An 18446-nucleotide genomic window follows, 5' to 3' on the forward strand; every position below is an offset into this window, starting at 1 on the left:
ATGCTGGATGTGGTTCTTTAAGAAATTAACAAAAGCTGTGAACTAAATTTTGCATACAACTTCAGGGGGTTCGGAAATTCCCATAAAATAAATTCCTTAGGCATTCATGGACTCCAAATTATGAAACCTCCTGGTATAAAGAAATCTTTCTGAAAGTGATAGCTGTTAAACATGAGAACATATAATCAAAGAAGGGTGAAAATTTTTCTTCTGCAAAGGTGCTTTGAAAATAGAAGTTTTGCATATAAACTTAATGTAGATCTTTTACATACACAGTGATTAGACTGTGTTTTCTGAGTTACCAAAACTGTCAGGTGTGTAAGCAGCCAAATGTTGAATGCATCCACCTCCTCCAGATAAATTCATATTGACGAGAATGCAGTCAAACCACAGGCAAATGTTGTTTTTATCTAAGGTCCTACTGTTTGTATTCAGACTTATTCTACCAGTAATGAGATATAAAACCCAAGGCAATTCAGTCACTTCTCTGGGCCTCCATTTCCTTACTTACAAAATGAGAATATTTGGACTACTTAGTTTCTTAGGTCCTTCTATTTCTGACATTCTCACATTAAGTGTTCACTAAAGATTTACCCTGGATATGTAAGAAAAGAAACATTACGTGCAACATGCATTTAGGATTCACAGGATTCATTTTTTCTTGTAAGCAATAAAAAATCTTAAGAGCAGCTAATATAATCAGCGCTTAATAAATAGATTTAGGTATAATTCATTCAAATACACATATCTCTTTCTTTTGTTCAGAAGTGTAGCAGAGCAAATGGCCAATAGTAACTTCAAAACAAATTCACTAATCTATTAAAGAATCTGTTCTCTGGCAATAATGACTTGAATTTTCTTCTTGTTTATAACAACTGTGTGAAATGCAATACATCGAAATAGAGTGAAACTATTGATTAATTTACAAATGTATAATAGTACAAACTTATCAGGACAAGTTGAGGTTATGCTCATATTAGCACCAACACATTTCACAGTTGTTCTGTGACAGGAATAACTATTATTCTTTGCCTTACAGGAAACAGAAGGTAAACTTCAAACAGTGAATATTTTCTTTGTAAGTTTAAAAATCACATAGTGGATGCCATTTTGAAGTGAATTATTTTTAATTTTTTTTTAAATCGATAAACTATAGATTAGGCAAAAAACAAAAACAATTTCATTAATCTTCAGGAAATGGTTTTCTTCATATAGTACCATTTACCTAGTGTTAAGCAATCCCAAAAACTAAACAAGAAATTTATGTGAGTTAGAAAACAAACATAAAGTAGCATCTATCTACTTCTCTGCCCCCAAATGGGAAAATATGAGGAGGAGCTTGGAAGAAGTTATAAATGGGAATTAAGAGTGGTGAAATTTCAAAAATTGTTGTCTTTTTACAAACAGCCATTTATTAGGGAAGCATAACATGCCTATTGTGGTTTCCTACCGTTCCTCCTCTACTCCTCTATTGCTCTACTTAGGGTTTGGGGAGATGAGGGGGGGAAGTGGGGTGATTGTGTATTAAGTGAATGAATTAACATTGTCTATACATGAGATTTTAAGGTGGTAAAAAAGTGTGCCTATGTACAAAAATGAAGTTATAAACAGGTAACTAAAAAAAAGTTTTGTTTTATTTTCAACAACTCAAAATATTTTTACAAATAAACCTGTATATACAATGAAATTTTAACTTCATATCAACCAAGAGATACAGTATCATTTTTGGAACTTCTAAATCAGTCTGAATCTGGTCATTCTTTTTTCTCACAGCAATTAAAGGAAATTAAAGTAGACCAAAAGAAAGGAACAGAATGAAAGATTTGTCAGAGGCAAACAGCAATTTTTCTTGCTTTATTTTGTTCCAATCACTATGAAGAAAAAAAGTTCATGCATTTTAGTTGAATTTAAGTGAAATGGTGCTGAAGTCACTTTCAAGTATTTGAAATAAGCATAGCATTAAAATAAGGGCTTTGAAGAAAGCCCTTAAAGATTACCCTAGGTTTTTAAGGCTAGAAAAAATATTTAAAATATTTAATCAAATTTACAAATTGGCTTATTCAAATTTGACAATTAATCCTTTTGTGGCTAGTCTGTGCAATTTGGTGAACAATAAACTATTTCTTTCTTCTCTTCCCTACATGCCTGTAGCATTTATGTGTGGAGACACACCCAAGCCATTGAACAATTACACTTCAAAGACCCTGGCTCTGCAAGAGGAAAAGAGAATTACTTTTAACCTTGCTCCTTGTCTCTGGGCCCTATTATCACAACAAGGTTTTGACCACCGCATAAGCTGAAACTTCCCACTATTGTCAGTTTGGTCTGTGATAAGTATGATCTATTTACTCACAAATCATCTTATCCAGAATCAGTGTGAGCATTTATCTAAAACAAATGTCATCACAGTACAAACTACTGTTAAGGAATATAAATTCCTTCCTGAGGTTAAGAAAGAAATTCTTTCACTTTTGGCTCTTTCCTCTTTCTAGGGGACAATTACCACTTTGAAGTACAACAATAAACATGAGAATTTATGTAATGTAGAAGAACAGGCACTGGGCTAGAAGACATTAGACCTTAATTCTGGACCCAAGTTCTATTACTTAATTCCTCAGATTCTCTCTAAAATGGACATAATACTCCCCCTCCCTACCACAATCAAACAGTGTGTGTGTATATATATATATAAAATCCTCCGAAATAAAAGGCACTGTGATAATGTAACATATATAGTAAGCTTTGATGTGCGTAAGTACTGTGCATAAATAAATATGAGGACACTAGAATTTTCTTATGCATTATTCTTTGTTCCTCTGCCTCTTCTCCCACTCATACAGGACTGGAGTATCACAATGGGCCCTCAAGATGGCTGGACTTTCTTCTTTGGCAAAGCCACCAGTTTCAACATTTGGTCATGATTCCAGCAGTATCTGAAGTAGGCAGCGTCAATCACCAATGATCTCTGCCTAATAATCGGCAGGGACCCATTAAATTTTTCACATAATGGCCCACACAAAATATTATTTATACAACCATGACCCAGTATGATAGAAAAATGGGCATTCTGGCTACCCTAGTACCATCCACTTCCCTGAAAGCCAGGAGGCTGAATGCATCAGACACATCTGCAATGGTTGGGAAGCTTTGCCTTATAGTAGAAAAGTACATGATCAAATCCAAAAACCATACTGGTAAAAAACAGTGTATCAAATGAGAACAAAAAAAGATCCAGGTCTATCAGGATTCTGACATATTACCACCCGGTAATGGCTACTGTCAAAGTTGAAGTTCAAGAGTAGGGGTAGAAGAGAGAATACAGATATTCTCCTAGGTGTAAATTAGGACCCAGGTAAAGAGGAAAACAAAAGGCCACAGAGAAGCTGGGCTTTCCAGATCTTTGGTATGTGAGCTGAAGTGGGAACACATACATTCTTTTTTCAGAGTCCACACACAAGTGACCAGACATCCAGAAAGAGGTTTCACATTTCAGTTGTGCCACGTGACAAGTGTCTGACAAAATTAGGTCAAGGCTGTTCATCACAATGCTGACATACAGTGCTGATGAGGCTATTTCTGCTGTTGGTTGGATGTCTCTAACCTAAACTTGTCCTAGATAAAGAAAATAAGTCTGAAACAAAATTACAAAATAAACTGGGCTGTGTTGCTTATAAGCCTCATAATTGGTGGCTGAAAAATGAAATTACCTCTGTTCCCTTTCCAGCCTCCCCCATTGTGGCCAACTCTCTCATAAGTAAACAAAAGCTAAAGATCACCCTCACCCCAGTTTACCTCAGAAAACTGCTGCCAAATTGAGCATTCTCTCTGCAATCTTCCTGCACACATCAGGACCTCTAGAATCCCTGTGATCTTGAACACTTGAGATACCAAAATAAAAAAGAGCAAACTTTTCCTTTTGTGAAAATTTATTTTAGAGGTTTTTACCAAATGATCTGGAGACAATAAGGGGAATGAAACTCCACTGAATCACAATAATAAAAATATATATATACCTCAAAGCACTGTGTATATTACACAAATGTATGTACAACCATATATACACACATATAACTTTGATATTGTATGCCTTTTTGTGATAATTTATAGTTTATAATGTGATTTAGTGACAGTTTAAGTTGAAATCTAGTATATTTTCAGATACAGATACATTATACAACAAAGGCAAGTTTTATAATCACATATTTTTGGTAAGTTGTATATGATCCTATAAGGCACAAGATGGCTCTACTTTGAAAAGAACAGCCACCGAGTCGTGGATGGAAGGATAAAAGGTATGAAAGAATTCAGATATCTGTTATTGATTGGAGAGGATTTCATTTTCTGTAGGTACCATCAGTTTTTTCACTTCTATTCAGTCTACTGAATATGGTCTACCTTTTGTTCTACATATTTTTCACCAAATTATAACCTGGGAGAATGCTGAAGTCACAGAGAGTGATAAATTACTTGACAATCTTCATTCAGAAATAAAAGCAACAACTGCACTAACTATTTAGGTGCCTGTGATTTGTGAATTTTCAGTCTATGAGTTACAACTATCTATGTTAACTTAGGAGACTCAATACTCAAAATTAATAATTACTTTTTAGACAAATGTGTAAACATAAAAGATTATCCTTAACATTTATTTTATAAAGACTATGACTAAATTGAGAGAGTTTCATCTGGGTTTCCCACACATGTGATTTTCCACAGCAAAATCATCCGAGACCTAGGATTCAGTGCACCCACAATGACTTTTGAAATATAGCCCTAAGAGTTTGTCTGGAGAATATGCCAAGCTTTCCAACAGTTAGCACGACTGAGGAATCAGCATGGAGATCAAGCTTGGCTGAGGAGCTCCTGAAACACTACATCTGCCTGATACAAAAAAAATCTGAAAATGTCAGACAATGAGGCATAAAAATCACAAAGTAATTAGTAATTATCAAAGTAGTTAGAACAGTGATTGTGTCATTGATTGTCATTATTAGCCAATGTTTACCTAATGGCAGCAGTGAACATAACATTCAATGATAGGGAGAGACGGTAGAAACTCTGCTCCCTAAAGAATGTAATCTCCTGTCAAGAGAAAAGCCCCTCAAATGTACTTTTTCCAGCTGGTTGTATATAATTCAAATCTACTCTCTCCTACATCTAATGTTACAAATAATAATAAATGCAGATACGGTCTAGTTGGAAAGAGAAACAGAGCTGGAAGATCTGGGTTCAAATTCCAGCTCTGCCACTTACTACATGTAGCCTTGATAGGGCTCAGTTCCTTCTGTAAGAAAAAAGTTAATATCTACACCTCATATAATTGATGTGTTTTAAATATGGTTAGGCATTCACTTAGAGGTTTTTAAATTTTCTGCACTCTTCCATAAATTGCAGCCAACTCATCTTTTTGCTCAAGTTTCTCCCTGTAAATGTTTTAGTACTATATATTTTTTTAAAAAACAAAACTTTTGTTGCTTTACACTTACTCATGCATGGTAAAATACACTAATGACTTCTGCACTTTTTCTAAAGTGTTTTCATACACCTTCTTTTAACCCATAAAAGCAACCTTGTGAGGTATACAGGATATGGATTATTACCCCCATTTTACAAAGAAACAAAGTCCAATCAGAAGTTGAGGTCACATAAGTGATAACAGAGGCATTTCCTGATTAATCTAGTTCTATTTTTATAATTCCAGGATCCTCCCAGCCAAAACAATCTTATATGTCTGATTTTATGCAATTCACTCTGTGAGTCACAGCAGAGAAAGGCTCAGCAGGATCCTGGTTTGACCACGAGCATATCTTTCTCAGTATTGAAGAGTAAAACTAAAGCTTACTCACCAAGATGTTTCATTCAAACCCCAGTATAAGACACACATGGCCAAAGTCAGCTCTTGGAGGTGTTCTACCATAAGGTGGTATAAACACATTTGGACCCAGAGAATGTAGGAAAAAAAGAGAGAATGAAGTTTACAACAGCAGCTGCTACTGTTTAAAATGTTAGAGCTATTTTAAAATTACTTCCCCCTGACTAGCTTTCTGTGCCTGTAGATTTCTCTTCTCTTTCCCAACACTCATTTAAAGAGTTTTTGATCAGTATGTGAAGCCAAAGTGTCACTGTGTTTGAGTAGGACAGAAATCATCCCTAACTGAAACGATATCAAAACTGTTCTATGCGAATGCGAATATCCTCAAGGATGCATTATCCCAGAAGTATCTATATGCTGCTATTATATTTTATTATTTTTAGGAATTATTGTACAAGTTTACTGTATTCTTTTGAAGAGCCTCAGTGATGGAAAATCTTTGTCCTCTGAAGGTGGATTTGATTTTTGGAAATAACCAAATCCTCTGAATAGCAAATAAAGGTGATCCAGCTAGGCAATTCGGCTTGAGGTTAAAAAAATAAATGTGGCAATAAGATAAGGAGGCTGACTTCTTATACACTATCTATAAACTAGCTTCTCAAACATATCTACCTCACAACCTTTGAACTTAATGGTCCCATTTCTTGCAATCTTTTTATAGCATGCTCTTTTTCATCCATAAAAGAGTTAGGGGTCACTTAAAAGAGGCCTTCCCTGAACTCCATAATGCAAAGTGGTCTAGCTCAATAATCACATTTGTCTAAATCGGGGTCATATTTATTTCTTTAATAATAGTTATCATCATTTATATTTTTTTTTTGTTACTGCTATTGTTTTTCTCTCTTCCTCTTGACTTTGCTATCCAATGCAGTAACCACAAGACACATTTGGCTATTTAAATTTAAATTCAAATTAATTATAATTAAATAAAATTAAAGAAAAAAAACCTGGCAAATTAGACTTCACCAAAATGAAGAACTTCTATTCTTTGAAAGACACTGTTAAGAGAGGAAAAAGACCAGTCACAGACTGGCAGAAAACATTTGCAAATCACAAAGCTGATAAAGGACTTGAATTTAGAATACATAAGGAATTTTTGAAACTCAGTAATATAAAAGCTAGCAACCCAATTAAAACTGGGCAAAATATTTGAATAGGCCCATCACCAAAGATAACATATAGATGACAAATAAGCACACAAAAAAAATGCTCAACATCATTAGTCATTCCCATCATTAGGAGATGCAAATCAAAACAACTAGATACCATTTTGCACCTACTAGAATGACTATTATCAAAAAGACAGAAAATAACAAGTTTTGGTGAGAATGTGGAGAAATTGGACTCTTGAACACTGCTGGTGGAATGTAAAATCACTGGGGAAAAAAATTAGTTTCTTAAAAAGTTAAGTATTCACCTAAAATATAAGGGTACTTCAGAAAGTTTGTGGAAAAATGAAATTAAAAGATAATACAAATCTTTCCATGATCTTTTTGAAAATCCCTTATATGATGCAGCCATTTCACACCTACATATTTACCCAAAAGAAATGAAAGCATAAGTCCATGCAGAGACTTGTACATGGATGTATGTTCACAGCAGCTTTATTTGTAATAGCCAAAACCTGGAAATAATCCAAATGTCCACTAATAGATGAATAGATAAACAAACTGTGGTCTATCTCTACAATAGAATACTACTCAGCAATGAAATGAACTATCAAAACATGCAAATCCACAGATAAATCTCAAAATAAAAGAAGCCAGGCAAATGTAAAGTCTGATTCCGTTTATATAAAAGTCTTGAAAATGCAAATTAACCTACAGCAACAGAAAGCAGGCCAGTGGGTGCCTGGGATTGGGGAGAGACTAAAGGGATTAGAAAGGGACATGAGGGAACTTCGAGGGATGATGAATATGTCCCTTACCTTGACTGTGGAGATGGTTTCACATGCATCAAACTTATGTCAAAACTCATACATTTACAATACTTTAAAGATGTACAGTTAAGTTGTATGTCAATTATACCTCAATGAAGCTGTTGAAAAATTTTAGCTCCTCAGTTGAACCAGCCACATTTCAAGAGCCATATGTAGCACAGTGGCTACTAAACGGGACATTGTAAATAAAGAACAGTTCCATCAATGCACAAAGTTCCACTCAACAGTACTGCTCTAGACCAGGGGTCAGGAAACTACACAACAGGGAATAACTGCTTGTTTTTCTAAATAAAGTTTTACTGGAACACACAAGCCCATTCATATGCATATTGTTTACAGTGCCACAATGGCAGAGCTGAGAAACTGCAACAGAGTAGGTATGTCCTGCAATCCTAAAATATTACCTGGTCCTTTAAGAAAAGGTTTGCTGACCCTGCTCTAAACCATAAATTCTGAGGACAGGATTCATATCTGCCTTGTTCACCACAGTACATAACCCAACTAGTATTGATGAAACACCTAATATGCAGCAAGCACTACTCTAGGCACAGGGAGGTAGCCTTGAACAATATAGAGAAGGTCCCTATCTCAATATTTTCACAATTTGGGGAGAGATACAGGTAACAGATGAAAAGCAAGTAAATAAAATATCAAGCAAGGATGAATGCTGAGATGACAATAAAGCAGGGGCAACTTCCATTTAGGTAGTCAGGACAGCCCTGTGGGAGAACCTAAGATCTGAACAACATGAAACAGTCAACATTGCAAAGACACCATGGCCTCAAAACAGGAATTGATTTGATGATTTGATGTATGAGAAAGAAGGCCCATGTAGCTAGAGAACAAACAAATGAAGACGAAAAGAGGTCTAAATGTTGTTATAAATGTGACCGAAAGCCACTACAAAATTTTAAGCAGGTGAGCAACATTATCAATTTACATTTACACTGAGTAAAAAAGTGGAAAAAGGGTAAAGCAACCTTTCATTTATTGGGCAAGTACTACTTGATAAATGATGAAGCTATTCTTTAATTCTTCCCCCCTTTACCAGTATGCTTAATAACACTTAGAACTGTTCAGGAAAATGTCTTTTATTTTTTCCCAATTCTGTAAGTTCACAAAAATAAAAAATGCTTTAAAACCTCTGTCAATTACTTAACATTCATTTATTTTCCCAAATGTAGCACTAACCTCATAAATTCATATGTGTTATTTAGGAAGACTTGAACACACACACACACACACACACACACACACACTCACTCTCTCTCTCTCTCTCTCTCCCCTTCCATCTCTGAAGGGGAAAAGCAACAAGGACAAACCGCAGCTTGAATACATCAGAGGCTGAGCTGGCACTACAGCCCATACATCATCAAGCTCACGGACACCCCTAGATGGCTCTGCGACACGATTAAGGTCCTTAAGAACTTATATACTCATAGACTCGGCGCACAGATCTCACCTCTCTTCAACTGACCTCCAGCCGACCCACGATCCTGTTGGGAAGATTTATGAAAGACAGTAAGATCAGTACAAGCAGGGAGCTAGAGGTATAGGTGCAATGCCTTAAGATATTTCCTCAGTAAGAGCTACATGATCCCTCCAATCACATCTTCTTTCCAGAGAAGCTGGAAGAGCACCACCATGATAAAGAACAAAAATTGCCAAATATCCAAATATTGTAAGGTTTTGTGCTGGGAGTGAGGGGGCGGGGATGGTGGCAGACACGGCTAGAAACATCCAAATCAATGCCGCACCGCGGCCATGTTTATGGGAATGGCAACGCTACAAGTAGTTGCCCGCATCCCTCCTCCCAGCTTTGACAGGGAGCGCGCCGCCCCCACGCCCACACAGACACCCAGATCCCTCTCCAGCTATGCCCGAGTCCCGAGGGCCAGAGGACGAGCGCAGGGCGAAGGCCCCCCCACCTCGGCCCTCGCAACTCCCTGACACATCCCCAGCTCCCACACAGCCTGGCTCTAGGCCAAGCCAAACCCCTATGTACCTGAGTGTCGACCATTAGCACCCATAGTAGCACCTCCAACTCTGACCACCACCTTGGAGACCTGGGGTTGATCCAGGACCGTCTGGCAGAGCACGGGAACACCTCCCCTCCCCAAATTACCGCGGAGCAGCCGCGCCTCCGCGGCCAGGGGAGGGGGATGAGCCCGTCCACCTACCTTTTAAGTGGCTGGCTGCTGCGCCCGCGCAGACGCCTGCGGTCCTGATGACTTTGGAGATGACCTTGCCAAGGGGCGATGCGCGCCCAGACGACCTTGGGGGGACTCAGGGGCGGAGCACGCAGAGGGGCCGGGGGAAGGTGAACCCCCAGTCCAGGCCCCAGGCCCGGACTGAGGGAGGAGCCGGGCTGCCGATCCGGCGGGGGGTGGTGACGGGGAGGGAGGCTGCTGGTTGCTCAGAGACGGGTTAAGACTTCGGAGATGGGTTAAGACTTCGGAGACGGGTTAAGGCTTCAGAGATCAATAAGGCAGCTGGTACAGGAGTGAACCGAGAGACGGCAGTGTGGTCGTCGTCAGAGGCAACAGAACAAGCGCGAACACCCTGAACGGAACACGGAGTGCCTCAAGCTTCCAGCGTTAAATCCCTGCAATGGCGTCCAACTCACGTGCCATGGTGGCGGGCGTGGAGGGCATGTGCGGGAAGAGGGAACTGCGGCAGCCACAGCCAAGGGCGCAAGCCCCCGCTCAACATCCTCACCTTCTTGGTGCCGGGGCATCCGGCGATGAGAGACACTCCTGTCAGGGGAGAGGAGCGCCCCGGCTGCCCCCACTAGAGTCCCCTGCTGGGGGGATATCGCTTCCATGAAGAAAATCTTCAAGCAAATCCCATTCCAGGAGGAGGCTTCGCGGTCATGTCTGCGGGCTGGCGGCCAGAGGGGCGAGGACGTGCAGCCGAGGCACGGCCTCCGCACTCAGGCAGGGCGCCGAGCTCCGGGTGTGTGGGCAGCGCGCCTCCCGTCGGGGCCATGTATTGCCGCCTGCGCTGGGCACCTCCAGCAGAAGGCGATTACAGCAGCGACCGCCTGTCAGCCCAGGGCCGGGTGCCTCGGGTCCGCCCCCTCCGCGCAGGGACTCGCCCCCCGCCGCCGTCCACAGGCCTCTGTGCTCAATGGATGGGTTTAACAGCCTATTGGACACAGCTAAAAAAAAAAAAAAAAAAAATCAATAAATTGTAAGATAGGTCAGTGTAAATATCCAGAATGAACCGTTGAGAAACAGAGGTGGAAAACACAGAAGAGAAGTCAAGCAACAGAGGACACAGCCATAAAGTCTAACACTTTATAACTGGAATCGCAGAAAAACAGAAAGTAGAATGGACCACAAGAAATATTTTAAAAGATAATGGCCTAGAATTTTTCAAAACTGCTGAAAAGCATCAACTTGCAGATTCATGAATTTCTATGAAAATTAAAAGAAGAAAAATTTAAAGAAATGTACATCTAACAAAACATGGGAAGATTAGTGAATATGAAAGATAAAGACAAAAATTTCAGAGCATTCAGAGAAAACTAGACTATTTCCTTCAAAGAAGCAACAAATAGATTGATAGCTGGCATTTCAACAGAAAAAATAAAGAAAGAAACCAGAAGACGATTAAAATACATTTTCAAAGTTCTGAAAAATAATTACTGCCAAGATATCTATATTCAAAAAAAAGATATTTAGCTCAGCAAAAATATCCCTCAAGAATGAAGGTAAAAAAATTTCCAGGAAAAGCAAAGCTAAGAGAATTGTTCACTTCCAGTATGTCATTAAAGAAAATAACAAAAGAATTCTTTAGAATTTTAAATTGAAGACATGTACAAAGAATTGAGAGGACAAAAGGGTGAGAGTGAGGTAAAATAATTGTTTAAACAATAACAGTATCTTGTTAGTTTAAAATAAACAGAATTAAAATACTCAAAAACTGTAGTGTATAAGTCAGGAAGATGTGAAAATATTTCCAAGGTCTTTGCATTGCCCAGGAAGAGGGTAAAAATGCAATTAACAATAAATATTAAGCTTTGATAAACTGATATATCTTAATATTTAGAGTAATTACTAAAAAATCATAAGAGCATGTAACTACTAAGGAAACAAAGATTAAATAATTAAAGTTATCAATTCAGTAACTAGAAACCTAAATAACTAAAAAATTCCTTGTCTAAAAGCTAGGAAAAAAACAGCCAATTAAACCTAAGGGGAGTAAAACTAAAGAAATAATAGTGTAATGTCAATAAAAATCCAAATAGATTTTTAGGTAAGAATTGAAAAGCTGATTCTAAAATTTCTATGGATGATCCAGCAATCCGCCTACTGGGTATATGCCCAAAAGAATGGGAACCATCATGTCAAAGAGATACTTGCATTCCCATGTTTATTGCAGCTTTATTTACAAAAGCCAAGATATGGAACCCACCTAAATGTGCATCGACAGATGACTGGATAAAGAAAATATGGCATATATACACAGTGGAATACTACTTAGCCATAAAAAAGAATGAGATTCTGTCATTTGGAACAACATGGATGAACTTGGAGAAAATTATGTTAAGTGAATAAGCCAGGCACAGAAAAAGAAATACTGCATGTCCTCCCTCATAAATGGGGCTAAAAAAGAAACACCAAACACAATAAGACATGGAACTTTCAGAAGGAGAGATCAGAGCTATAGTTGTTAGAAGGGGAAGGGGAATGGGAGGAGGGTTAGGGAGAAAATTGCTTAATGGACACAAAGAATGAGTAAGTTTATAATGAATATGTCAACTATACTGATTTGATCATCATGTATTGTATGTAAATGCTGATAGTCAATTCTGTACCCCACAAATATGTATAATCAATTATGTTGCAATTAAAAATAAAATTAAAAGATAAAATAAAATTTGTATGGAATTACAAAGGTCTAAGAATAAACACAGCATTCTTGAAGAATTGGGTGAGATAATTTTCTTTACCAGGTACCAAGACTTCTGAAAAATCTCCTATTATCGAGATAGTGCAATACTACATAAGGAGAAGACAAATGGGCCAAGAAAACAAGACGTGGTACAAAAACACCACCATTCGTAAATAGCCACCTGATCTATACAAAGGAGGCATTGCAAAACAGTAAGGAAAGGATAATCTTAACTAATTTTGGCTGAGTCAATTGAGTATCCCACAGGGTTCTTTTGAAGTAAATCTCAGACATCATATTATTTCATTCATAAATACTTCATTAAGTATATTTAAGGGATTTTTCAAAAACATAATACAATACCGTTATCCCATGTAAAAGTTACTATAATCCCTTAGTATACTCAGATATCCAAGCAGTGTTCAAATTTTCCTTTCATAGTTGGCGAGTTAAAATCAGTTCCAATGAAACCCACACTTTTCATTTATTGTTATCTTTTAAATCTGTGTGTGTGTGTGTGTGTGTGTGTGTGTGTGTGTGTGTGTGTGTGTGTGTGTGTGTGTGTGTGTGTGTGTGTGTGTGTGTGTGTGTGTGTGTGTGTGTGTGTGTGTGTGTGTGTGTGTGTGTGTGTGTGTGTGTGTGTGTGTGTGTGTGTGTGTGTGTGTGTGTGTGTGTGTGTGTGTGTGTGTGTGTGTGTGTGTGTGTGTGTGTGTGTGTGTGTGTGTGTGACTGGTAAGGGGATCGCAACCCTTGGCTTGGTGTCGCCCGCACTGCACTCAGCCAGTGAGTGCACCGCCCATCCCTATATAGGATCTGAACCCGGGGCAGGAGCGCCGCTGTGCTCCCAGTGCGGCACTCTCCCGAGTGAGCCACGGGGTTGGCCCTTAAATCTTTTTTAATCTGTAGATCTCCCTTCCTTTTTATCTTGCGAATTATTGTAAAATAACTGAGTTCTTTGTCCTGTAGAGCTTCCTACATTTTGAATTTTGTACCCCTGTAGTGTCATTTAGCATGTTCCTGCGGCACCTGTACTTCATATAAATTAGGAGTTTGATAGAGGTTCAATCAGATTCAGGTTCAATATTGTGTAAAGACCATTAATGTTGTGTTCTTACTGCAACATAGCAGAAGGCATATAATGTATGCTTATCTCTTTGTGGTTTTAATATTGATCAGTGAGTTCACTTATTGTCAGCCTGACCCATCCATTTTAAAATTCCCCAATCATTTTTTGACCTAATGGACTTGGTTGGTAAACTAGATTCACTTGGTAATTTGCCTAGATCCATTATTTTACTAAAGGCTGAAAAATGAGGATATTCTAACTTTCCTTCTTTATTTATTAAGCCTGAATACTTCCATAAGGAACTTTCCTTTATCAACTGCTTAGCTAATCCGAATATAGTTCACAGAGGAAAAGCAGGATTATTTTGCTTTATCCTACTAGTACTATTATCCTACTACTACTACTACTACAGTACTACAACACACACACACACACACACACTCTCTCTCTGCACACACACAGGGCTTTCAGGAAAACAACTGCAATATTATTAATAACATGTTATTAAAATAGTTTAAGATTTCTTTGAAGTTTTTGTCAAATTACTGTTTTCAAATCATTTGAAATAATTTTCCTCTATGTCATTACAAAGTTATTTTTATTGCTTTTAATTTTTAGCCACTGCTGTTTATCTTTGTTCATTTTTATTTAATGGTGTTTTATAACTTTCTAACATAGATCCAAAAACAGATATACAAAATAAGGTCTAGCTTTCTTCTCTGACTCCTAATCCCTTTATCTTGTTTTGTCCCTCTAAGTAATAATTTTAGTCTATGGTTTTTAATCTTTCCATTTGTCAAAAAATAAGTACACATAAACACACATTCAAATACATATTTGTATTTTTTCTCCCTTTTTTATAAAAATGTACCATACTATACATTGATCTGCACTTTCCTTTTCTCAATTAACTTGTATATAGAAATATTGCAGAATTTTTGCAGAAGAATAGTACTTCGTAGTGTGATTGGACCATAATTTATTTAACTAGTTCTCTATTTATGGGCATTTGTGTTGTTTCCAGTCTTTTGTTATAATAAACAGTGCTGCAATATGTAGCCACTTGTATACATCTTTTTGTATTTTTGCAAATGTGTAGTTTTATTGTTGGATCAAAGGGTTGGGTCAAATCCTTATGCCATTTTCCTAGCTATTACTAAGTTCTCTAATAAAATATTCTGATTAAATTAAAATTAAGAGCTTCAAACAAAAGAAACCATTAAGAGAATGAAAAGGCATATTACAGAGAAGATATTTGCAACATGTACAACTGACAAAGGGCTCTTATCCAGAATGTGTGTACTTATGTACATATAAATCTTAAAAATTCACAAGAAAGACAGACAACCCAACCCAATAGGAAAATGGATTGAATCTCATTAAAATTATATTACAAAAATTGAAATAAAAACTTGTAATGTTAAAATGAAAAAGACTGCTAAAACCAAGTGTTGGTGAAAATATGAAGCAAATGGAAAATTGGTGGGAGTACAAATTATTATACTCAGTCTGGAAAACTGTTTAACATTCTGTATTAAAGCTGAAGATACACATATTCACCACCCAGGGATTCCTCTTCTAGATATAAGCACAACTAAAGTGTGTATAATGTGCACCAAGGGACATGTTCAAGAATGTTCATAGTAGCATTGCATAAACAACCACGTCTATCAGCAGTAGAATGGTTTACTAACCATTAATTGTGGTAGACCCATACAATGAAATGTTATATAGTCATGAACATGAATAAACTTTATCTATCTGCATATAACAATATAAAGCATTTAAATATAAAGTTGAATGAAATAAGCTTGACACAAAAATATATACTATATAATCCTATGTATACAAAGCACAAAAATCAGGCAAAACTAAACCACAGTAGTAGCAGTCATTGTAGGGGTTACCTTTGCAGGGAAGGAAGTGATTGAGGTAGTGGTTGAGAGGGGCAGTATCAGGAAGGCAGGGGGCTGCTGGGATGCCAGTGATGTCTATGTTTTAAACCAGGTAGCAATTAAATGGGTATCTGTTTTATTGAGATGTATTTTTATTTTTATGCAGTTTTTACATGTGTTTTACTTCCCAATAAAAAAGTAAAAAAAAAAAAAATTTAGAAGAGATGTTTTTGTGTTCACTCTCTGTCCATGTCCACATTTTTATAAGAGTAAGGGACTATTCTCTTGGAATGGTGGTTATTATTGCTCTGGAGTCAGAGTACCTTGGTTTGGGTCCTAGCTTGTTCATTGTTTTGACTTTGTGATCTCAAAATCTGCTTTTTTTTTGTGGTTTAGTTTTCTTATATCTACAATGGAACTGATAGTACTAATTGCCTCGGATGAGTTCATATATTAAATATGCTTAGAACAGTGCTCAGCTGATACCAAGAACTCAGTGTGTATCAGCCATTGTCCTCTGTCTCCCTCCTCCTCCTCCCCCTCCTCCTGTCGTCGTCTTCATCATCATTACCATTATCATGGTTATTATTCTCTCAGGTCACTGGTAATGCAGAGGCCCCAGAATTCTTTTAAAGTAAGAAAGGATGGGCTCTCTCCTCTCTTAGGGCTCCAAATCCGTCCTAGAAAGTCTGCTTGTTCTTTAGAGAAACCTTCCACCCTTTTTCTTAGAGAACCCATATCAGAGCTTGAGCCTGGGGGCAAAAGCTGTTCTGCCAGATGTTCTGTATGTGAGGGTGACGGGGAGGGGCCTGAGGCTCAGCTGTTCCAAATGTAGTTCTTAAACTAACTACCCTAGTGATTCCCCCATTAGCCTCTCTGACGTGCTGTAGTTAGTTGTTCTGAGCTTGGAGCTTCTCCAGGGTGCCCCTTGAGAAGAATTGTACTCCCCTCTGGTATGTGAGACAGACATTTTCTCTGTGACAGCTTCTCTGTCTATCTAATCCCAGGGATTTCCAGACAGCATAAATTTCTTAACATTTTTAGTTCATTGATTGCATTCTTTATTGTTTTCTTTATTATAATTGTGTCTTAACACTATGCCTCTTTTTGTTATTTCAGCAGAACCTTTGGCAAGAGGTAAGGTAGATATGTGTTCATATTGCTACTTTGAACAGAAGTACTCTTCCTCAATCCTATTTGTCAGAATTAGACTGTATTTTGACTATTGTTTTTTACGTGTGTTGTCTGATTGTCAGCTCTGCTCTGATGCTATATCTTCTGCCCTTACGTTTAGCTTAATTTCTATTAGCTTTCCCTCCACCTTCTGAATAGTTTTTCACCTTTCCTCCTGGGCACCACATGCTGTAAACCTCTTCTGGGGGCTAACCTCTAGTATAATATCCAGCTGGACACCCAACGAATGTTTGAATAATTTGAACTAAATATTGTATTTTCCTCTATTTCTTTTATGAAAAATACATAAAAATAATCAAAGTAATCTTCAAAATTTATTACATCATTTCTTCTATGGCTTGTCAGTTGGATATAAGTACTTGGTCACTGGGAAAATACTGACTTCTTGTTCAACTTTGGCTTCCAACCCTTGACTGCTGATTCTCTTCCAATTTCCAATAATGGCTGAGACAGTAATTTAAAGGCTCACAGATCCTTCCTATAGTGATTCAGTGGAGCTGGTGAAGTGGTGGGTAAGCTGTTCCATTCAAATCACAAATTCTCAGAGGGCTTAGTAAATGCAGGCTTAACTCAAGCTTGATTCAGTATTATTATTTCTGACATTGCATGTGGGGCATGGCAGTGAAAGCTTCTATGCAGGGATGAGAGTTCCAAGGGGACAGACACATCCTCATTCTGGCTGGTCCCTCTTATTTGTATGACAGGCTGCAGAGGGGAGGATCCAAGAAGTGCTAAATAGCGGCCTGGAGCTCAGGCCAAATAAGCTGGGGTTCGAAACACAAATCTTGCTTCTAGAGGGAACAGACAAAACAATCACAGCAACCACCTTTTCCCAAGATTTGGCAAACATAGCAGAGGTGAGAGAAGACCACAGCCTGTGACATCCAGTGGCTGGCCAGGGCTCACACAGACTCCAGTCACCAATGTGGATAGGGCTCTGAATGTCCCTCCAAGCTGGTGAGGACTGACTCAGGCCAGGCTTGGGATCATCCTGCAGAGTGAGGCTGGGGAAGGCAGGGATTAGCATATCATTCCTTCAAATTCCTTCTCTGGGTTTTCAATGTAGTTTCCATCTGTACAACCTGCTGTTCTTTGCAGCTGGGCTTCTTTTCTGGCCAGTCAGAGGGTCCTCACTGCTAAGTAGGGGTGACGGGTGAAATAAGCACATCCATGCTCCTCCTTCTGTGCCTCTGATCCCATGAGAGGAGCCAGTGTGAAGCAGAATCTTCAACCAAACAGGCCCCAGGGATCGCTGCAGCCAGTGGCACCAGCACTTTCTCTGCCTTGAGATTATTCTTTTTCTTTCTCTCTTTTTTTTTTTTTTTTGCAAGTTTGACAGCGATACTACTGGATATTGACAGACCTTGCAAGTTCATCTTGCCAACTGCTCCTGCCAAAGCTGAAAGGTGAAAGAGCAGCAACAGATGCCACGATAGCAGCTGCAGCCACTCTGCTAGAAGATAAAATGCATTGCCAAGAACAGTGCTGGGAAGAGGAGAGGGGAAAAGAGGGCACACTTGAAACGAACCAGCCACTCCACCTTAGAATCCAGAGCACGGCAGAGCTAATAGGCAGTTTTTT

The 18446-nt window shown here is 38.3% G+C and overlaps 1 protein-coding gene across 1 annotated transcript in view; it reads right to left on the reverse strand.

Annotated features, from left to right (window-relative positions):
- LOC134375109 (rho GTPase-activating protein 20-like) overlaps nt 1-10287 on the reverse strand; it is a 71239-nt gene extending 60952 nt beyond the window's left edge. The window contains exons 1-2 of the mRNA XM_063093287.1: nt 9992-10287; nt 9274-9307 (exon numbers count right to left, since the gene is read on the reverse strand). The gene's annotated coding sequence lies outside the window, so the exon portion shown is untranslated. The remainder of the gene's footprint in view (nt 1-9273; nt 9308-9991) is intronic.
- Nucleotides 10288-18446: the final 8159 nt, after the last annotated feature.

This window comes from Cynocephalus volans, chromosome 4, assembly GCF_027409185.1.
Source record: "Cynocephalus volans isolate mCynVol1 chromosome 4, mCynVol1.pri, whole genome shotgun sequence".
NCBI lineage: Eukaryota > Metazoa > Chordata > Mammalia > Dermoptera > Cynocephalidae > Cynocephalus > Cynocephalus volans.